The 23,993-nt window shown below is 37.0% G+C and overlaps 2 long non-coding RNA genes across 10 annotated transcripts in view; both read left to right on the top strand.

Annotated features, from left to right (window-relative positions):
* Positions 1-23,993, top strand: part of LOC144287966 (uncharacterized) — an 846,727-nt gene that overhangs the window by 376,191 nt on the left and 446,543 nt on the right. The gene's annotated exons all lie outside the window — the stretch shown is intronic.
* LOC144287965 (uncharacterized) lies at positions 2,061-23,614 on the top strand. Its single transcript, XR_013355874.1, has 4 exons — positions 2,061-2,175; positions 19,233-19,298; positions 19,979-20,095; positions 23,129-23,614. It is a non-coding gene; the product is annotated as an uncharacterized LOC144287965 (long non-coding RNA).

Below are 23,993 nucleotides of genomic sequence, written 5' to 3'. Positions count from 1 at the left end.
AAACAAAATGACTCTCTGAACTTATAGAACTTATGCTGTAAGTGGCAGAGACCACCAACAACGACCAAGTAGAATAAGCTAGAAAACGTCAGAAAATAAGTGTAGTGGCAAACATAAAAGAGAACAATTGAGAGTAGGATGACTTATGTAGAAAAGAATGCCAGGGGTAGGTCTCGAGGAAGATGTTTTAAGAGGAGACTCACATAGAGAAGCCAGCCATGCAGAGATAGAGGCATGATAAGAAACTACATGGCAAGTACAGATTTCAAGTATTCAAAAAAGATTTCAAAAGTTAGTACAGCCAGGGAAACTATTAGACAGAAGCAGGGGCCATACCTCAAAAAGCAAGGAAGCCAGGATCAAGAGCATGGATTTTAATAGTGTTGCTGTGCACAAAATGAATAGTAGTGAGGTGGCAGTCAACAAATAGATTGAGACAGTTCAGGCCTGTGGTGGTAGTTTGGATACTCCTAGAAGCCGTGCAGATGGCATGACAGGGATGGAGATTGGGTTTTGGAGTTACAACTAAAAATCTTTAAGAATTTGATGGATGGTAGGAGAGAGAAATCAAGATTGACTTCAAACTTTTGACTATTTGGCTTTGGAAGCTTGGTTGAAGCTGATGGCACTTATTAAAAATGGGAAGACTTGTTTTATAGTTTAAAATTCTCTTACCATGACTATTGTGTCTAAATCCTTTTTTGGATTAACAAGCCTGGACTATCATTAAAAGGTTTTTAAGGACCCCGGTTGTCTTCATTATCTTGAAGATTTTGCCATTGTAGCCAGCAATTGGCTTCACATAAAGATGTAGAGTGTTGTGTGGGAGGTTCTTGGAATGCATGCCTGTGAGAGATGATATTGGCAATGAATCCTATGTTATCACTAGCTCTGCACAATAAGGTTATGAAGAGATTTCCAATTTTTTTTTTGCTCTGCTCCATAAATGGTAAAGAATGATGAACAAACCAGGGAATAAATCAGAAATAATAAGCAATTAGTCACTTTAGGCATTGCTGTTATACAATGGGGGCCTGCCTTTCTGTTTGGAAGTACTATCTATTATCCTTCTGGACGTAGTGAGAGTCAAGGACATTATAGGATACATTTATAAGAAAGCATAAGACACATGTTAGTGAGGTAGAAACCATCTGTTTGTGGAAAAATCTTCAGTGCTTTGCAGCCATAGTTCTGAGAGTGCTGTCAGGCTATCTCTACAACTACTTACAGTTCCTCACGGCTACTTAATTGTAGCTCCCAGTGCCCTTGTTACTTGACTGTCCTACTCAAAATTCCTCAAGGACCCTTGACTTTTCACCTTTTAAACTCTGCTCTAGATTATGGACCTTTTTGAAAATCAGTCCAGCATTTAAGATGAAATATTCAGGGTGAAGAAGACAGAGGTCAGCAAATGAGCTGACCCCACCATAACACAGTCTCAAGAAAAAACAAAACCACCATCTGAAAAAAGTCAGCTTGTGTTCCTCATCCAAAAGGAGATATAAAGTTTCATAGTTTTGTGTTTTAAACCTAATAAGGCTGGTGCATCTTTTCCCTAGCCATCACTCTCCCTATTGCCTACCCAGTATTTCAGTGGAACACTCCGATCCAAGTTTTGCAGAGTAGATGCAGAACCTGAAGGGCAACATGATCAGATAACCTTTAGCACTGCCCTCTGTGGAGCTGAATCATCTTTGACACACAGTGTGCTTCCTCTTGCCTTTGAGGGCTATACAGAGCCAGCTTCTGCAAATTATTGTAGTGCAGCCATACTCCCCAAAGCTAGTATGCAGGAAGCAGAACTGCTTGTGGAGGAGGGAGAGACAAGTAAGTATACTAGACATGCGTGAACGGAAACGTGGTCCCTGCGAGGAAGGGTAGGGAAAGGAATAATGAAAGTGTGATTATGCTGAAGTGGCCCTGGGAATGATATCCAGATGTCGGGACTGCAAATAAGCATGTGCTGCTTTAAACGGACACCTTTGAGACACAGGTCTGTCTTTTATGCCTTGAGATTAGTTGTTAAGGCAACAGCGGCTATGGAAATGAGGGGATGGAACATGGGATTTAGGTTCCTGTTGTGATTCTGCTGCTAACTATGTGAGTCACCTCAGTGAAGTTGCTTCAGTTCTCTCATTTCTGAACCGAAGAGACTAGGAATATCCAGCACTCGAGGTCAGTGTGAAGCTTAGTGGGATAAAGCATGTGAAAATAATTTTCAAGTATCAAATGTTCCAAGAAGTTGTAGTTGTCTCGATTTGTCATAAGGAGAAATTGGTTCCACCTTCTTCTGATATTATAGTGGACATGCAGAATAACTTTTAAAAATAGAATGTTTAAGAGGTAACATTTATTGAATGCTTACTTTGGGCCAGAAGCATGAATCATCCCATTTAACTCTCACTACCAACCCCTTGGATATAAATGGTGTTGTCTACCTAGAAGAGGGGGGGGAGAAAAATCAAGTCTCCGAGATTTAGTAACTTGATCAAGGTCACCTAACTAGTTAATGGCTGACCTAGCATCTGGTTTGAGGTATATCTAATTTCAAAACAAGATTTTTAGTCCTGCATGCTATTTAGAACTACAGCTCCAAGTAAATGATGAAGTAACAGAATGTAAAGTCACAAAATCTTTCCCAATAGTTTTAAAATAAACTAATAATTAAAACATGGATTTCAATGCTCATGAGATAGATTATAGTGGCAACACGGTCCTTTATTGCAGAATTTAATATGGCTCCTTCCTCCAAATCATTTGACTTTATAGCAGTTGCTGAGTATATATACCAGCTCACTTCAAGGTTGCCAGTTTTTAATTTGAAGCAAAAAATAGCCATGTTTGTGGGGGAACGATACTGTTCCAGCTTTATTTGGAAGGGGGTTTTAAGTTGAGATGAAGTATGCATTCTTTAGTGTTAGTTACATGCAGTCACTATTAGTAGCTGGGAAGGTAGCATTATTACTAATAAAAATCACTAGAATGCCATCATTTTTAACATAGTTCCACTACTTTTAAAGAGTAGACAGGGAAACAACCCATAAGAGACTCTTACTGATAGAGAACAGAAGGTTGATGGAGGGAGATGGGTGGGTGATGGGTATTAAGGAGAGTACTTTTGATGCACTGAGTGTTGTATATAAGTACTGAATCACTAAATTCTCGGGATCCCTGGTGGCGCAGCGGTTTGGCGCCTGCCTTTGGCCCGGGGCGCGATCCTGGAGACCTGGGATCGAGTCCCACGTCAGGCTCCCGGTGCATGGAGCCTGCTATTCCCTCTGCCTGTGTCTCTGCCTCTCTCTCTCTCTCTGTGACTATCATAAAAAAAAAAAAAAAAAAAAAAAAAAAAAAAAAAAAAAAAAAAAAAAAAAATCACTAAATTCTCCAAACACCAGTATTGCGTTGTATGTTAACTAACTAAAATTTAAAATATTTTTTTTAATTTTTATTTATTTATGATAGTCACAGAGAGAGAGAGAGAGAGAGAGAGGCAGAGACATAGGCAGAGGGAGAAGCAGGCTCCATGCACCGGGAGCCCGACGTGGGATTCGATCCCGGGTCTCCAGGATCGCGCCCTGGGCCAAAGGCAGGCGCTAAACCGCTGCACCACCAGGGATCCCAACTAACTAAAATTTAAATTGAAAACAATAAAAATAGGGGTACTTGGGTGGCTCAGTTGGTTAAGCGTCTGCCTTCGACTCAGGTCATGATCTCAGGGTCCTGGGATGGAGCCTCACATCTGGGCTCCTGCTCAGTGGGGAGTCTGCTGCTCCCTTTCCTTCTGCCAACCCCCCCCCAAACTTGTGTGTTCTCTCTCTCTCTCTCTCTCTCTCTCAAATAAAAAGAATATTTAAAGAAATAAACAAGAAGGGGGAGAAAGAGTAGACAGAGAAAGCTCCCTGAGTGCTAAGGAGCTAAGTGACAGTTGCAAGAATTGGAGAGCTATTTAATATCTAAAAGTAGCCAGAGGTGTTCTTACCTGTGTTCCTGCTGTAGCATCCACTTTAGTGTCATCTGAATCCAAAATTGACAAACTACCTGGTTGGCACTTGGAATATGCAGCAGACCTTACCGAGTGTGGAAGTGGAAGGAGATAATACACTTGCAAACAATCTGATGTTGAAGTTTAGACATTGACATTTTTACTGTTTTTGCCTCTTGGGCTATTTTGTCATGTTGCTTTGCAATCCCCTCTTCCCTGATAAGTTCTCTCTTCCCTTACTCGCCAACAAAACCCCCCTTTCTCCCATCTCTTAGGGGGTGCAGTTTGTTGGCTGGAGCCCCATTTAGCATGCCTAATGCATTAAGTTTTGCCTATTCTCTAAAGGTCCAACTAAGCTCCAGGTTGCTGGGGTACACACTGGTCTCTGTCCAGAGGCAATTTTGTTCCCCTGGCTATATAACCTTGTCATTTTTTGCACCAGTGTGTGGTCTGTTATGCTAGGAAATGATTACTTATTTAATCATAGAATGCTATGATTTATAATTTTTATTATTAAGCATGTTCTAATTAATTATATTTGGTGTGCTGCCACACTTACTATAGTCCTCGCTCTAAAACTAACTCACTTTGTAGATTTAGGATATGAGAAATAATGGAAGAGAAAATAATGTTGGTGATAGAGGCATAATTTATTCATTCAGTTCCGTTTTCGAGGTATATTAAAAAGAAAGGGCACCAGAAAAAGGTCTGTGCCTTTCCTCATTGAATATTTTATTATCCTTTACAAAAATTATGCTTGGAAGAGAATTTCAGAGAATAGAAAAATTTATTACAGAAGATGACAAGTATTTTTCCTTCTAATTTATTAGGGACGGAATGGAAAGATAGTCTATAAATGCATGTAGCATAAGTAAATAAATATATTAATAAACATCTGTTTTTTATTGAGAACCTACTCTAACAAAGTATTGAAATATGCCTTCTAATCTTTGCAAATAATAGGGCATTAATTATCTATTGCTGTGTAACAAATCACTGTACAACCGAGAGGCTGAACATGGTAATATTCCTTTATTATGTCTCCTGGTCTCTGAGAGGTTAGAAATTCAAGGTCAGCTGGGCTGGGTGGTCTTTAGGGTCTCTCATGAGGTCATAGTCCAAAGACTTCATTCTTATCTGGGAAGATTCAAGCTGCCCTATCTCTAGGTGGACTCTCCATGTGGTATCTCTCTCAACTCAGGGGAGGTGGACTTCTTATACAATGGCCCAGGGAGCCATCGGTTCATGTCTCTAAAGGAAATATCCAGGTGACAGCTCTATCACCCTTTATGACCTGACCTCAGAGGTTACATGATGTGGTCTGCATTGCACTCTATCCAGAAAGGCAGTCAAAAAATTTGGTGCAGATTTAAGAGGAAGACAAAAAGACTACTTCTTTGTTGGGAAGAGCAAAATTCTAGAAGAGCACATAGGATCACAAATAATATTGTTGTGGCCCTTTTTGGAAATTACAATCTGTCACAGGGAGGCATTATCATCTGTAATCTAAAGATAAGCTAACCTAGGCCCCGTGAGCTAAAGAGAGTCAAAGTCACCTGGCAATATTTGGTTTAAGTATATCAGACTTGCAGTGCTATGCTGCTTCAGCTCTGTCAGTAGTGCTTTGGCCTATACTCCCTGTATTCCTGAAATTTTTTCTCACAAGGACCACCTCAAAGGGCATAAAATATCTCCCATATCTAACCTCACAAAAGAATATATTTTGGATATCTGGGTGACTTCACGTCTGTTTTTCTACCCTTTATCTGAGCCAGAGGCCTTATTTCTTTCATTAACTTCCTACAGTTTGATGGGGAGCAGTGAGTAATATTGTCTGAAAATTTTTAACTTCTTGTTTATACTTTCACATTTATGTTGATAAGCATGTGCAGTAGGCTTATGTAGAGGGATTATCTGATGTGTGCATCCTCGCTTGATGAGGGAAGCAGATGTTCCTGGATGAAATTGTTGAACAGGCTAAAGAGGGCAAATGAGAGTCAAATGAGGAACAAAGAAAAGTTAATTTTTAAGGGATAACAAATTCTACCTTACATGATTATATTTTATTTTAATCGGAAGGAAATGGCAAAGCTAATACTTTCTGAAAATAGATCTTTTAACAATAAATATTCCTATGAAGTCTGCCAAGCTACTCGTGTTTTATTTTAAAAGCTTCTGTACCTTTCTGAGCTAAACAAAAGTACTTCAAAGATTATGTGGACGTTTAAGAGCACCATGTTAAAAATAGAAGAAAAATGGAAATCAAGAATTGATTCAAATAGATACTGAATTTAAATAACATGGAGATGTTATTGAAATCTGTGACTTCTGTATAGATCTTCATAGTCTAAAACCAAAATTATTTCTTAATGATTTCTACCTAAAAGTTTTGTAGTATTGTTTCCTTCCCAAAGTTCTACTGGGTGCTTTTATGTTGGTGATGTTAGAAACATTAAGTCTGTCACCACTCTGTGGTGGCACAGAAAAGTAAGTTTCAAAGAAACTAGTGCTGGAGTCAGCATTTGAAACCATTTACTTCAGAACTCATGCCCTTAATTACTAAAATGGTATGCTAAATAACAAAGATTCTTTTTCTTTTCGGCCTTCCTACCTTGTTAGAAGCAAAAACTCTTCTCTCTGTAACATTCCAGCTGTTCTCTCTTTAAATCTGAGGTCAAATTTGTAGGTTTTCAGGATGATTTGAAAGTTATCTAGGTAAGCTGGTGGGGACAGGTGACTTGGGGACCCTACCCCTCCACCGTCTTGCCCCCACTAAATAACAAAGATGTAAACAAAATCAAAATTGCAGGAAAATGCCATGATTTTTTATTATTGTCAATATATTAACAAGAGGCAAAAACACTAAAGAATCTGTTTCACAAGTTCCCCAAGTATATCTTTTCTCTTTATATAATCTATTGTTCCTACTTCAGGGCTTTCTAGGTTTTATGGATATTTCATAAAGTGTTTTTAAGTGAAATAGATTTGAGACAAACTGCCATGTGGTAATGTCGCTTTGTATAATCTCCTTGACCAGAGTGTGATTTTTTTTATCTCCTTGGAGTATACTGTCAGATTAGGCACATACTAAACCATCTTAATAACAAAATTAATGGTGCCCGACACCACTAGGCATTCATAAAGCTCATTTTTAAAAAATGAACTTATTACAAGCTAAGTATAGATGCTGCCTTTGTGTTTTTAGGTTATTGAGAAAAGAGGGAAAATATGATTGCTTTAAGCACTTAGCCAATTCAAAGCTGTTCTATAAAATATAATATTATGGTTTTATTTTGTGCATAGGTGTTAAACCAACATTATTAAACCATGGGAGCATGTATATATATATATATAAATAGAAAACGTGGTGGTGGATATAGAAGCTGATAATAGCCAAAAAACTTCAAACTTTGAGACACTTCCACACTGTAGAGCAAAAATCAATATTTAAGGCTAACCTTTGGAGAATTTTGTTTATTATGAGTCCTATAAGTGTCTTATTCTAACACATCTGTGAAATGATCTTTGTGCAAATATTCCATTTAGTTGTACGGGAAGCACATTACCAGGAGGAAAACAATGAATCAGCCCCATATCAGATTTTTGTATTTAATTATTGTTAAAGAAAAGGATCATTTCCCACATAATTTATTTCTTCTATTTTGTTCTTATGTCATGAGGCAAGATTATCTCCTGAGATCAAATATTGAAATGTAATAGGTAGAATGAAGACGTCAGATATTTGAGATGTGGTAACAGACATTTAGTGAGTTTGAATTATCAATAGCACTATGGTTGGGTCTGTGCTTTAAAGTAAGTCACTTTGGATATAGGGAGGATGTCTTATGTAAGAGAAAACAGGATTAGGGTCCAGACAAGCAGTTAAATACCTTTCCTGATCATCTAGAAGAGAGATATTAACAATGGGTAGCAGAGAGAATAGATGAGTTTCAGGACAAAGTGTGGATGAAAAAGAATAGGAAGCATATAGAGCAATATGGCTAGAAGGATTATTCAGATATGAAGGAAAGACTTTGGCCTGTCCTACATCCATTCGCTTTTGTTCTGAAAACAGCAGCTCAAATTGCTCATGAGAAACCACCCCTTCCTCTGCTCTAGTAGATGAAATTCAGTTTTCCCTTGGGGGTCAGCTTATGACTCAGACCTAACATCTCACGAGTCCAACTGAGATAGGGCCAGTGCCTGTGTTGAAAAAACCTGATAGAGTACAGTGGGGAGCTGCAGAACCTAAGAACCTAGCAAATCCAACAAATTTTGTTATGGAGAGAGCTAATTTGAGTATCGACATTTCTTAAATTCCTGGATCCAGCCCTTTCTGAAGCAATTGTGCCCCAAACATTCCTTTTCTTCTTCTTTTTAAAGATAGGTTGAATTGTGCTTTTGTCACTTGCAGTATCAAGAATCCTGGGTATTCATGAGGCTGGTGGGTTTTCATTATTTCCAAAGTTGCTAATGTGAAGTATTATGGGGAATGTAATAAGACGTAGGACATAGATCTATAATGTAAGATTTTGATAAGTTTTAGGGTTTTCATTTTTGAAATACTGCAATACACATGTTTCTTCTGCATTTTGCTTAAAGATTTATAAAATCTGAATCGAAGTTTCTTGTAGCAACTGCCTGTATCCTTGGTATTTGAGGCTTTACTTAGTATATATGTCTCAATTGGAAACTTTTTGATCAAATAGCATTGTAGTCTATGACTTTTAGAGACTTGTATTCATGAAAAATAGAAAATTAACGCTGATGAGAATAACTGGAATCCCCACTTAAGGTTTTCTTTTATTAATTAGAGAAATAAAATGTATATTAGACAAATGAACTGAAAAATACTAACCAGTGCTGTTATTTTATTGTCTTTGTAGATGACAAGGTGCCCTGTCCATCACAATTATTTTAAATGAGATGCAACTGAAGTAAAATCTTTATATTGTGTTTGACTAAAAGACAGGAGACCACTTAAAAGTGGCTTCCTATAATCTTGGTGGGTTTTTTGGTATTTTAACATATACAAAAATGAATATGGGCTATAGTTCAAATGTATACCAAAAGAGAAAGGTATTAATATGTTCTGATATTGAAGATTCTTCTCTACTTATGACTGTTGCTTATTCCAGTAGATTGCTAGAATAAAACAACTTTTGTTAAAGAACAATACTTTAAAAGTGAAGCCAAATTAGGTATTTAAGTTCCTTAAATTATTTCTCCAGAATCTGAAATCCTCGAAATGATTAAATCAGTATCTGCTTTTGAAAAATCTCATTTTGGGGATCCCTGGGTGACGCAGTGGTTTGGCGCCTGCCTTTGGCCCAGGGCGCGATCCTGGAGACCCGGAATCGAATCCCACATCAGGTTCCCGGTGCATGGAGCCTGCTTCTCCCTCTGCCTGTGTCTCTGCCTCTCTCTCTCTCTCTATGTGACTATCATAAATAAATAAAAAAAATTAAAAAAAAAAGAAAAATCTCATTTTGTCAGAGTAAAGGATGACATAAAGCCAATCAATTCAAGTGTAAATTAATGTGTGTGTGTGTATAATGCTTTGCTTTCTTTTTTTTTAATAATTTTTAATGTTTATTTATTTATTTTATTTTTTTATTGGTGTTCAATTTACCAACATACAGAATAACCCCCAGTGCCTGTCACCCAATCACTCCCACACCCCGCCCTCCTCCCCTTCTACCACCCCTAGTTCGTTTCCCAGAGTTAGCAGTCTTTACGTTCTGTCTCCCTTTCTGATATTTCCCACACATTTCTTCTCCCTTCCCTTATATTCCCTTTCACTATTATTTATATTCCCCACATGAATGAGAACATATAATGCTTTGCTTTCATCTTTAATTCTCATAATTTCTACTGCAGCTCTTTGGATAATGTTTCTTATATCCATAAACTACAGAGAATCCACTGTTATATTTTTCTCTAAGTTATTGGTCTTATTGCTATTGATTTTCAGGTGACTTTTACATATTAAAAAATTAGATGTTTGCTTTGTCTTTTGACTTTCAATTTGATGACTTTTCCAAGGCAAAGTGCTTTATTTATTTTTATATAGGCTAATTTATTACTCAAGTTTATGACTTCTATATATGGCTTCATACTTACAGGAGACTTTTTCATTCTAAAATTATTCAGATTTTCTTCCAGAATTTTTTGAGCATGTTTTCATTTACATCTTTGATGTTGTATCTTTGAATCTTTGATTTGTATATGTGTAAAATATGAGGTTTCAATTAAAGTTTATTTTATTCCAAATTGCTACTTACTTTTTCTAGTGTTATTTGTTGAACAATATATATTTCCCCCACTTATTTGACAGACCATTGCTTCCATCCCATGACAGCATGCACATGGGTGAATATATGCTTCAAGGGCAGAGGGATGTTTTCCTGTTCTGTTTTATTCCTGTTAATGCTCTCTTACTGCCATCTAATACAGAGCAACGTCTGGCTCCTTTTTTTCTTTTTTCTTTTTTTTTTTTTTTAACCCTTGTGTCTAGGGCTGACTTTCAATAGATCACATGGGGGAGCTGCTCTGCTATGTAGGAAACCCTACCCAGAAGCAGGCCATCTACAAATTGATTAGCACCAGGTTTCCCACAAATGTGCTTTGCATGATGAACAAGGGGGCAGTCCCCTTTCTGGCCTTGCCCCACTTCCCAGGACGAGCAGCTCTCCACACTGGACCCCAGTCCCAACGCTGCAGTGAGGCATGCTACACCACTAGTAAATGTTGAATGAAGATGTACTGCTTGTGTAGGGCACCATACACAACCTAATATATCCAACTCCCTTGAGCTTCCTCCTATGCCTCAGAACATTTCCAAATACAGATTCACATGAAAAGTTTTAAAAACCACTAATGGAGTGAGTTGATTTTCTGGACCTCCAAATGATTGTTTTTAAGCATACTTTTGGGTTTTCGATTTTACTTTCTCTGCTGAAACATTCTTCTGACATTTTCCATAATTTAAACAATTTGGAAATTCAAGGGCACTCCATTGGAGAAGTGTTTTCATCCTTTTGAATCCAGCACATATAGATAAGTGATCTTTATATCTACTGTGAGACACTCTCCCTTGGGAGGGGACAGGGCCTTGGGAACTTTCAGTGCAGTATTTATAACAATCCCTCTCATTCCCTTTCAAAGTAGCATCCTGAAGGTAACTTTCTTAGACCTAAATAAACCTTGAGACCTCTCCAATTTGTTATCAAAAATAAAATCGTTTACTAACTTTGGTACTTTCATCACTAGAATCAAATTGCACCAAACATGCCTGGCAGCAGAATGAGAGACAGTTGTGAATACAACCACAGCAAGAAGTTAACCACTCTTTGTGAAATGAGCATCCCTACAGTTCCTAAAAGAGGCTATGAAAACTAAGGGTTGTAGTGTGCCTTCTGATAAAGTATTTACTGACATCTCCTTTAATTCCCACAACAATCCCTATGGACCAAGAAAGATTAAATTTTGAGAGACCATTTGTCTTGAGTAGAGTCAAGAACTGTTGTGTTATTATCTAATTGGAAGGACCAAGCTCTGGACACTGGGCAATACTATGAGTACCTTCATGTATTGGCAGTATTTCTGGAGAGTCTACCCCTTTTCAACGCTTAACATTGTTCTCTTGTTGAGATAACCAGCAAAGCTCTGAGAAAGAGCATGTTCAGAGCTGGGACATATTCCCGAAGTTGATATAATGCATTATTGAAGTAGTACATGACATAATAAATAGTCAATGAATTTTGCGACAAAAACTTAGAAGTATAAAATGTCCATTTCCTCTGGATTGTGATTTTTATTTGTATTCCTTTGAAGAACATACAGGGTTTAGGCCAGTGCAGAAAACTCATTTCAATTCTTGAACACGTCCCGCCCTTCTGGCAGAAAGATTTGTAAAAGGGGGACCTTTTCTTAGGCTGAGAGTAGTGGTGCTCCTGAGAGCCAGGATACATGAGAACTAGCAAGTGATGGGTTGGATTGGCTGTGAGGAGAGAATGCACAAAGGAGTGAGCGACAATAGTAAAGCCAGGATGCTAGACCAACTATGGCCAAAGTGGTATGTTTCTAGTACTACATATGTATATCTGTATTAATTTTTCTGAGAATATATATAGATATTTCTCCAGGAAATTGTAATAAAATTAAGCCTGCCTTTGAAAACCTATTATGACACTGAAAGGCGCTCAGTGTTTAATTTTTATTAGATATAATCTTTATTATGTGAACTCTAAGTTTCCAACTACAGCAATTTTTAAAAACCAAAGTCTTCAAGTGAATAGAATGTATTTATTTAGCATCCATACTGCCTTGAATAGCTGTAATGTGTATTTATTGTTGGTTCTCTACAATTGACTTTACAGGATACAATAAGAGCTTTTAAAAAAAAATCTATAAATGACGCTTTACGATCACATTACCGAACACCTACCTCCTCACATCTTTTGTAGTATTCACAGTGTATCTTTGTATATATCTATTCAAAGATGATAAGAATACCTTTTCCATCTACTTCATTCTGTTTTTCTGAAAACGTTTCTTCACTGAACGGCACATTCGCATTCATCAGTAATTACTTGTACACTGTCCAATTTGTATCCTGTGAGGGCTGATGGGGGAATAGTTGCTGTACTATGTCAAGAGAAGGATTTAGCTGATGCTAGCTTACAAAATGCAAGCATTCTCCCACTCATGGATGACCCTGAAATTCTTATTGGCTTTAAAATGTCTAATTATATCACCGCCTCTCTATAGAGATCATTTTGACTGAAAATTATTCAGTTCTTTAATCCAGCCTCTCATAATTATTCCATTTTCATACCTGCTCACACTTCATTCTTCCACTCACCTCTCACTTGCAGTCACTGTGATATTCCTAGTAATTTGAAGAAAGCAGTCAGGCCAGCCATTCAGAGCTTCATGAGCAAAAGGAACTTCACTCTCTCTTCTGCTATTTTAGTTTCATTGAATTATGTTCTTATTGTGTTGGAGGAATATTATTCAGGCTAAGGACTACAGTCACAATAAATTTTCTTTTTTCTTTGGTGTGAAACATCATTTAGATGTTTAATCACCTGAAAAAGCCATTTACTGCTTTATATATACCTTCCCTATGAGCATAATCCTTTAATTATTAATTGAATTCATAATTCTGGACTTAAATATGGCTTTGTGTTTGACTGCACCAAATGTTATGGAGTATCTATTTCTTAATCTCAAATAATTACGTGTAAGTTTCTGCTTTTTTTTTCTTTAATTTTGAAAGCATATTAGGTTAACCTAGTCATTGTTCTTAATGGATATTCCGTAACTAATTTTATCCTATGGCTGCATGTATTTTATAGAATTTAATTAGTAATCCAAAATTACCTTTTCAAATTCATATAAAGACACACCGTAATACTATAGACTCTGTAGTGTCAAATAAAATGATTCTTTTTTTTTTCCTGAATTTTGGGAAAAATCGGGAAATCAGAAAAACAAGCAAGTGAATGAATTTTCCAAAGATCATGCTAATGGCCAGCAAAGGATAAGTTGGAGGACTTTAGGGAGAGTGTTATCATGAGTTTGTCTTCACTCTACATTTCTCCCACTGTCCAAATGGGCATAGCCCTCCTGAGGACAAAATCTGAGTTTTTAGAGCAGCAACACAAAACATTTATCCATATCATTGCCTCTTGTTGGACCAAACATGGAGGAAAAGAAAAAAATCTCTGCGCTCAGGATTTTTGACAGGTTAGCTTCTCCCAGAAAAGTGTGGACCAGTATTAACTACTTCCAACCAATCAATCCCTCTCCAGGTTTGGAGGCCATTGGTGGTTAAGGAACATCATATCTCAAGGAAACAGAATTTAACAAAGCATTTCCCTCAAAGTTTGTTTTGGAAAGATTTTAGTGAATCAATGTTGAGCACTCGCATTAAAATAAGTGTGGAGTGTAAAATGTTTCTCTCATATGTATGGGTATTTTTAATGGATTGTCTTTAGGGAAAACTAAATTTCTGTTATCTGGCTTCCAGTGAAATTAAGGTGTTTTTACCCATATTGGAACTATTGCTTCTAGCTTTTTCCAAACTCTGGTGTTCCCAAGATGGTAACACAAAAGATGCCCCATGCTTTGTGCAGGTAGGGGCACCTGGCCTTTATCATTTGCAACTTGAATTAAATTTTTTTTTTCAGAAATATTTTGAAACACATGAATCAGTCATTGATGGGGTTGAAAGTTAAATTTCATACATTTCAAACATGTACTCATTATAGTCAGGTAGTTCCAGGAAGAAATGGATGACTTTCATATAGCATTCTCTTATAATGGAGATTTGGAGACTAGATGTCTGGAATTTCTCTAACAATTAAAAAGTTCCAGGATCCCTGGGTGGTGCAGCGGTTTGGCGCCTGCCTTTGGCCCAGGGTGTGATCCTGGAGACCCGGGATCGAATCCCACGTCGGGCTCCCGGTGCATGGAGCCTGCTTCTCCCTCTGCCTGTGTCTCTGCCTCTCTCTCTCTCTGTGTGACTATCATAAAAAAATAAATAAATAAATAAATAAATAAATAAATAAATAAATAAATAAATAAAAATAAAAATAAAAAAGTTCCTATCTCTTGGAAAAACAAGGAGCAAGAGGCTCACCTTAGCTTCTTAGAGATTCCTGTAGCTTCTGAGTATCCTGCAGATGTTGATGAAATCTGGAGTTAGAGGCCTCAGAGGGTCTGTCTCCCTCCCTCACCCATTTCTCCTTGTCTTCGTGCCTCAGTCTTTCCCTTCACTGGCTAACACACACCTTGTTATCATTATCATCTGTGTCTTCAAATTTCTTTTTCTATAAAATTGATCTTGACCAGCACCACTTCTTCCTTTTATCCTTGAAGATAAGCAGGTACTGCAGACTCTCTTGTCTTGAAGAGTTTGACTTTTAATTTCTCCAAAGAAAAAGTAAGCAATGCTAAGAGTAAACATAGCCAAGTTACAGAGCTTTCAGAAAGCTTCCAAAGTTTGTGTACTTGTCTATCTGTAGGCTTACTTTCTTAGATTATGTTTTAGTCCTGACTTATAATCAAACCAGCTCCTCTGGGTGCTTCTCCAAGTAACATAGGTTCTTCCTTAATGAAATTCTTGTTTATAAGACCTATAAGTGAGGTGGAATAATAAGTACTGGGTATTGGGCCTTCCATATTCATCCAATCCCAAGTAAAATTTGTTAGAAGAAGACTACACTGAGGGAATGTTTATGCTCTAGTATTTCCCTCATAGTGAGCAACTACCATTGGCTGAAAAGAATTCAACAGAGATGATTGTCAAATAATTCATATTTATTATGGCAGTTGGTTTTCCTAGAAGAATGCTAGGGTCTGTAGTATGTCCCAATATAGAAGGCTCTTTCTCTTAATAAACTTAAAGCCAATGTGAGGGAACACAAAAGAGCTGGGTTGCAGTATTTTACACGCACATGGTAGTGTGTAGACTGTGTGTGCAAAAAGCATTAAGAGAAGGCTGTACCCATGTTATAGACATGGCATATTTAGGTCCAAATAAACTGATTTTAAATATCTTATAAAAAGGGTGCTAATTTTAAGCAAACACCAGTTGACTCTGAGGAAGAAAATTAATTCATCCATGTTACAGTGAGACTGGAAGTAGAAAGTTAGAAACTAAAACTATATTTTGCCTGTTTTATTTTTTTTTTAAGATTTTATTTGAGAGAGAGAGAGAGAGAGAGAGAAGCAAACTCCCTACCGAGCAAGGACTTAAGGCTCGATCCCAGGCCCTGGAGATCATGACCCGAGCTGAAGACAGATGCCCAACTGACTGAGCCACCCAGGTGCCCCAATTTTGCCTGCTTTATAGAGACACATGGCCATGTTCATGTTTTCTATTCTTTCCTTTCCTGCCTCTCTGCAGTTAGATTTGCACTTCTTCCCCAGAATTCAGTTTGTGGTGTATGCCATTGACAAATCATGGCTCTGTCTTTGATAGGAGTATAAGACCTTCTAGTTAGGGATATACCATTAACTAACCAACTGACTTTTTCAATATCCTTATTCCAAGTTTCTGGTAGAGAAAAATCTATCTGAGAACTTTTTTAGTATGATCATAGGTCCATACCAGTCAGCCTTGAGTCTTTCTAGCTGAGGTCACTTGATACCTAGGCTGTTTGTTCTATCAGCTTTGGGTGATAAACTTTCTGCCAACAGGAATGGTTGGAAAGCTCATCAACATGTCTACCACACAGTTTTACCAGGCCTGACATCTTTCTGCTGACTTTCTCCTCTGTAGGACTAAGTCTGCTCATTCACCTGACCAGGTAGTTTCCTCCCTTCCTCACTATTTCACACAGTATAGTGGGATGACTCCTGAAGAATTTGCATTTATATGGCACTAAAAATATTTAAAGTTGTTATTCATCCTACTTTTTTTTAATAACATCTGATAGTTTTACATTTCTTCAAATGGGGTATTTGATTTGTACAAAAGAACCCACCAAGAATCAGTGGCCAAGACACTAAACTTGAGATGAAGGGAAAGATGGGACCAAAGTTGGTTTTCCTGCAACTACACTTGCAGAGTTTCTCATGATTCTAGGAAAACATGAGCTAGTATCTGGTACCTTTTAATAATACAGAAGCATCTAATAATCCTCTACATTTCTTCTCTTTCCTTTGGTTTAATTATGCATGCTTATAATTTGAGAAGTCAAAAGAAATGAGTTTAAATATATTTTTAAATATTACCTGACCAAGAGATTAAAAATATGAGCAAAGATTTAGGACTCCTGCTTGACTGCTCATATAAACTAATTTGAATGAAGTTACCTTTTAGTCACGCTGTATTTCACAGATGGGTATTGAGTACATGGGGCTTGTAATAATAGCTTCACCTCAAAAGGCAAGAAGTCCACAGGACAATGGTTCCTACTCTTCCCTAGAGGCTGGAGGCATTACAGCAAAGTAGGTTTTAGCACAATTAGTGACCAGGAGTCAGTTTTTGCCTTCAATCTGACTCGTTGTCTTCTCCTTGACTACCTTCTGGCAGGTTGACAAAAAAATATCCTATATTTTTCATTTGGAGAAGGAAATCATCAAGTGGGTTAGGGAAAAAAGAAAAAGAATAAAGCCAGTCATCATTGTAGGAAGAATGAAGAAGCTAAAGAGAGTCAGCTCAATCTCACCCCCCAGGGAAATAATAATAATGCATACTTAATTTAGTGCTGGCATCCATAAAAATACCCTATTAAGGTTATTTTATTTCCCTATACATGCATACATGAAAATGCACTCACAATCACAGGAGAATAAGTATTTTGGAACACACATTGAGTTCCCCCTTTCCCAGAACCTATAAAAATGCCTTCTCTGTAAAAATAATTTTAACTTTTTTAGTGCAATCTATAAATGTGGCCTTTGGGCCCAGTGTTTATGGCAGATGGAATGGCTCTATTTGGACTAGCTAAGAAGACATCAGTGTTCTGTAGGTATTGACATAGCAGCCATAAGCTTCCATCTGGCCTTACGCCTGCACAGCGAGGATGATTTAGCGTAAAATTTGAAAACATATCTTAATGTGTAGTTGCACAGGGATTTCCCCATAGATATAAAAATTTAGTCATTACAAATTCTTGGTACATGTATATATGTATATATGTGTAGAGGTACTACCTATACATAAATGTAAATAAACACACACACACACATATATATATATATATAATTTCGCATTGGTCTTCACTTTTTGCGTGTCTTTTCATATATTCTAGAATCTGTATCTATCTTTTCTTGATTTCTCATGTGTTGAAGTGAATTTTATAGCCCACATTAAATCACCTTCTGTTTTTAATGAGGTTATTGACAGTGTACTTTAACAGTTGTTTTTTCTTGCCATTCTAGCAGATTCCTTCATAGTCCCAACACATTGATAGATAGACAAATATATTTTGATTTTATTTTTGTATCTCACTTATTGTATCGAACATATTTCTAAGTTAAGCCTAATATACTCTCATTGTTTTTTTATCCCCCCCCCATTGTTTTTTTAATCCCCTCCATTGTTTTTCTTATCCCCCCTATTGTTATCAAACCTGCTGGAATTTAGCATCCTTTATCTAATAAATATAATTCTCCAAGGATGTGATCAGACTCCTGTTAACATCTTTCTAAAACAAGCTGTCATTAGAAGAAAATACTGCTGTCTAAGTAACTATTCATCTGGCAATATTGACTCAGATTAGTTTCTTAAGCCACAAGTCATTAGACAGTTGAGAAGTTTGGGGTAAAACTTCACCCCTTACTTAATTGCCTCAGTTTTCTTATCCGTGAAAGCAAATATGTCCACATAGGCAATGAACTGGTAGACATAAGAAGAACATGCAAGGTTAAATTGTCTTGGTGCGCACTGAAAGATGGAGATTCTTTATCCAGTTTTGTAATAAAGAATGCCATGGTCTGCACTAGATAATTTTTCTCTCCTCAGCTAGATTTTACTCACCTATGCCCACTCCCCTCAGATATTTTGTAGCATGTGATGCAGTTAATCCTGACTGGTGTCAGAAAGATTTTGCTTCTCTGAGAGAAGGGCTTGAGGTGGACTTGACCAGGTTTTGGCATTAGCCCCAGCAGAAGTACAAATAGGACAGTGATTGCCTTCCCAGTTAGTTTCACCCTGCTGCTGCTTCTCAGGAGAGGGATGGGAGTTAATTTTCCTTGTTCTGTTTTAACATTTGATAGCAACAGACTTAAAACAAAGATTCTCTCTCACTTTTTTTTTTATTGTTGTTGCTGCTATTGCTCCCTTTTCTTTCCTTCCTGCAGTGTAAAAAGAGATTGTGTTTATCAAAATAAACAGCACGGGACTATAAACATTCCCTCTATTTCAAACATTTTCTGAAGCTGAATTTACACAGCTAAAATGTACTGCAGTGGTGGTTGGGTTTTTGTTTTGTTTTGTTTGCTTTTTTGTTTTTTGTGCTGATGATCGCTCTGGAAACTGTTTAGGAGACATTAATGAGTTCCATGTAGGCCTCAAAATATGCTAAATCATCCAAAAAAGATTTGGTATATCTGCAATTAAAGTAAACTTTTGTTCAAACCGGTCGTTAGTTAATTTTGACTCTAAAATACTTAAATTTTAATTTTCAACTGCAACCCACACGTCACAGTTACCCTGTGAATATGTGTTGAGGTTGAGACCTACAAGGATGTTTTTATGATTTTTATTTGTAATTCTATGACCATCTCACAGGCTCTCTAAAATGAGAAGAGGATGGAGCAGGAAAGAGCAAAGGAAAACGGTGTTTTGAGGGGAGAGGTAAGAAGAGAGGTTATCAGCTTGATGACCAAATTTTTATTTCAGGTCATTTACTAGGCTACTGGGCTTTACCGTAATTTGTTCATTCTTGTTTCATTAAATTGTAATTACTTCTGATATCTCTGGCTTTATCCCTTTGGCTGGCTCCTCTATTAATTAAGTCTTAGGATCCTTTAGGAAATGAATAATTCTCTACTGGACAGTGTTAAGTTGAAGTCAAGAGGTGATAAAAGAAAATTAAGAGTAAAGTCAGAAGTTATTACTTAAAATAGTTTAAGGTGTAAAAACAAGAATGGGCAACGTACTCCTTTCTCCTCCATTATTCTTTTTTCCATCATTTTCATTCCTTGCTTTCTCTTGTGTCTGAAAATAGCTGTAATCTAGTCTCTGACAAGTATTTGTGTGCATGCGTGTGTGGATGTTGTGATATGTAGTTTCTTCTAGGAGCCAGATGAATTGCCTCAGTGCATTAACTTGGGACATGTCTCTATCTAATTACCAAGACCTTTCTGGAGATGGAATTTTAACAGTTGAATAAGTACAATGGTAGGTGGCAGATCTAGTTTGGATACCAAGCTTTATGGATTAAATGCTATTGTTCTACATGAATGAATGTTGATTTACTTGGAAATGTGTAATTTCAATTTTTCATGATTGCTCATTTATTTATTTATTAAAAGATTTTATTGATTTATTCATGAAAGAGAGAGAGAGAGAGAGGCAGAGGGAGAGGCTCTGCAGGGACCCGGAAGGCAGGACTCGATCCAAGGACCCTGGGATCACAACCTCAGCCAAAGGTAGATGCTCAGCCACCCAGGAATCCTATTCATTTATTTTATACTAAGTATCATAGGGATTAGAGGATTAGATGTAACCTTAAAAATGTAATTTCATCTATTCTCATTTTTTGGTTTATTTCAATTTACAGAATTCCAGACTTGGAAATTGGTGATTATCTCATTCAACTCTTATCTTCCAAGGGAAAAAAATCAAAACATGGAGCTTAAGTGGCTTGCCCTTGTTATAAACAGTCTGCAAGGTCATGACTAACGATAACAACAACATGATGTTAAGATTTTTTTCACTCTTCAATAAATGATCTTTCTATCCATCCTCTTAGAAGGAAGATATGATAAACAGTCATAAGTTCCAAGAGTTTGGGACCAAACTATACATGCAAAGTGATTCCTTTCAGAGAAGGATTCCTGACTCAAGTGTAATTGGAAAATTCTTGAATAGGCATAGGTGTTTGGGGGACAAAGATGGGTTGTTCTTGGAAAGTTAGGCAGAAGTAAAGAAGGTGTGCTGCTTCTAAAAGATTTACCAGTGACCTTTGATCAGATTGACTTTTCTCACCAGATGAAGACTATGAGATCTTTTCAGGCTTACATAGAGATAATTTTCTTGCTGCCTATTCTTTAGGTCCTTACATCTTCCACCAACCTGAATCCCATATACATGAAGTCCCAAATTCACATTATAACTCCCAAGGCCCTCTGCAATCTTTGTACTTCTCCAGTCTCCGTCGATGTGTTAAGATCTCCTGCCTACTCTCCACAATCCAGTTATATTTGCCTTATTTTAGTTTCTCAAATGTTTAATTTATTCTTTTCCCTAGAAACCTTTGCACATGCTGTTTATTTTAAATCTACACTTATCGCATGATTTTCTCAGGCGCCTAATATTCATCTTTCAGGACTGAGCTAACATATGCTTTCCTCCAGAGGAACTTACCACAATATCCAGAGTAGGTAAATTCTTCATGTAATCAGTTTCTATAACTCTTGGTATGGCTACTTTTGCTTCACTCATCAGGATAGTGATGGTGACAGGGCATAGGAGTGAGTAAATTAAAGATTCATAAGGAGATAGTATGTAAAGCACTGTGATTAGTTGTCTATATCTAGGGAGCAACAATGAGTCAAGGATAATTCCAGGTTTTGGCTTTGCTGATGGGTGGGTTCTGGTGTCATACAGTTTCCAAGAGAGATAATAAGGAGAAAGTAAGTAAGGTGAAAGAAAATGACTTCAGGTTCTGTGATGTTGAATTCAAGAAAGAGATAACCTTTAAGTAGTTGAATGTATGAGTCTGGCCTCAGAGAATATATTTATAATAGAGATACAGATTAAGGAACCAGCAGGATGGGAGTAATAATATATGCCAAGATTAAAAACAAGGAGGTACCAGGATCAAGAGGATGTTTAAAGAATGTGAAGGCAGGAGGCTTCAAATTGGACCTCTGGAGAAAAACTACCACTTAAAAATAAAGGCTGGTCAGAATGTCTTCTGCTAGCTCCTTCAGACCGACTCTCCACTTCTCTCCACCTTGCCCTGTGACTTGAGAACTTGACTGATTTGGACCACATAAAATTGCTCCGTTACCCTGTAGATTTTGGTATTGTTCACCCCATTAAGGAGGAGGTACTTGCAAAACAAAAAATCAGAAGGAAAAAGAGTGAGTTCAGAGTTTTTATTTCCCACATCTATCCTCGTGGGTTCTCAAAGCATTGATATATCCCATAACCAAAGGTCACAATTCCTGTGGGGCTCAACAAAAGCCTCTCCATCTCAAGATTCTGGCACCCCTCCTTTTTTTTTTTTTATTTGCACTACCTGCATAGGAATAGTGACACACATAGATATTAAGCCTTGGGAACAGCACTATCCTATCTGTCTCCCTTGCTCACACTTTTGTAAATAATCCCTGTATTAAAACCTCCTCAAATTATCCAATTTAAGTGTACCATCTGTTTCCTACCATGACCCTGCCTGACACATAAGCAGAGATGCAGAAAGAAGTGGTGTGTCATAAAAGGGAAATGTGAAGAGTTTCCAAAATATAGGAATGGTCAACAGTGTCAAATGTTGCAGATAGGTCAAATTGGACCTGACAATTAGGAGGTTGTTCATGACCTCAGGAAGTAAGTGTCCAATTGAATGTTACAGTAGGATTTTTGAATGAATTAATTAGGCCATGAATTAGCAGAAAAAAACTTTGAAGGAGGGCACAAAGCAGTGTTTTGGGAACTAGTTAAAAGACATGGAGAGAAAGAGAGAACGAGAGAGAGAGAGAGAGATTGAGAGAGTAAGATAAAGGGTCAGAAATGGTATTGGAAGGGACTGGAACATTTTCATATGCAGAAGGAAAGGAGCAGATCAAGAGGACAGATGAACAGGGAGATTTTCGTTGAGCCACCTGAGTGGATCAGGTGAGAAAAGGTAGATCCTTGGATTCAGCTGGAGGTGGAAAAAAAGCAAGTGGACTGCATCAAGTTACATTTTAGGAACAAACATAAAACAGGATAATGGCACCTTGACAGTTTCTGCCCGTTTCTCCAAATTACTGTAGAATCAGCTCCCTTCTGTATTGTTAATTGTGGTGGGCAGTCATTTATTTTGGATTGCCTCCAATTTTAATTTCAAAATTTTCAAAAAGTTAAAATTAAGTTTAATTTTCTTTATGTGCTTCAGTCATCTGCAGGTTGAGTTGTTGGAGGTTCTTTACATTTGTGTCTAACACTTTTAATTTCTTGGACATTTTCGTAGATCTCCTCTGGTCTTTAATGAAAAAAAAGTACACATTAATATACCTAATGTAACTCTATGAGTAAAATTATATATAATAGAGCTTTTCTGTTAGCCTGCTATATAGCTACATTAAATAAATTCCTGTGTACTTTTTACTGTCATTCCTTCAGGCAACAGACCCTCTGCAATTTTCATTTTACTAATCTAAGAAAACAATATTGTTAGTAATAATGGATGCAGAGGTTTAGCTGGAACTGAATAGCATCATATTAAAAGCAAAATTGCTATCTATTTTAAATAGACTACCGGGATGAGAAAATAAGTTCAGGCTGCTGGTTTCCTCCCCCCAAGATTAACCCTCCAGAAACTAAATGTGAAAGAATCATGGATTCCAGGACTCAAAATACCACAAGAATAACAAAACATCTTGAGAAATCCTGGGAAGACTGAAGGCTTTCTTGAATTGGCAGTGATTCTTTCAAGAAGAAGTCTTGTTTGGAGATTTTTCACAGAATGTCATTTTTGCCTCCTCATGTTTTGAGTTAGGAGGGAGAAAAATCCAAAATTTTATATGAAACTATTGATTATAAACATTTTGACCAACACCTGATAAAGATAACAAATTTAAACTGAAGAAGGTGAGAGATGATTTACTTCCTCCACATGCCTCAGTTGAAATAAACATGTTTAGGATGGCAAAGTTACCAGACAGTGGCTGTGGAAATAATCTAGTATTTGACAGTGCTCAGAAAATATTTTAAGTATCTGTCAAAGTTTTGGAAGTGGACTGCTAAATTTTTAAAATATAATGGCAATAAAGTATTCCCATAAAGGCTAATTTTGCCATGATGAAAGTAAATGTCGATTTATTATGGAAAATATGTAAAATACATAGTGTGTGCTAGTTAGAGAAGTAATACTCTTTAGACTTCTGAGCTTTCTCTGTTCTTTTTCTCTGTTTTTTTTTTTTTTGTGTGTGTGTGTGTGTCTGTGTATGTTTTCACACAGCTTTGATCACATGTCTCATGATTACATATATTGAGCAAAACTTCTTCATCCAACTTGATTATTTTAGTGAACTAGGAAGAGACTAACCCTAAAATAATTGACATCTGGCTCATTAATGGTGGCTTAATGAACATCCAGTTATTGGATACTTTAAAATT

The sequence above is a fragment of the Canis aureus genome, chromosome 17, assembly GCF_053574225.1.
Source record: "Canis aureus isolate CA01 chromosome 17, VMU_Caureus_v.1.0, whole genome shotgun sequence".
NCBI lineage: Eukaryota > Metazoa > Chordata > Mammalia > Carnivora > Canidae > Canis > Canis aureus.
This window is presented reverse-complemented; position numbering and strand designations above follow the sequence as displayed.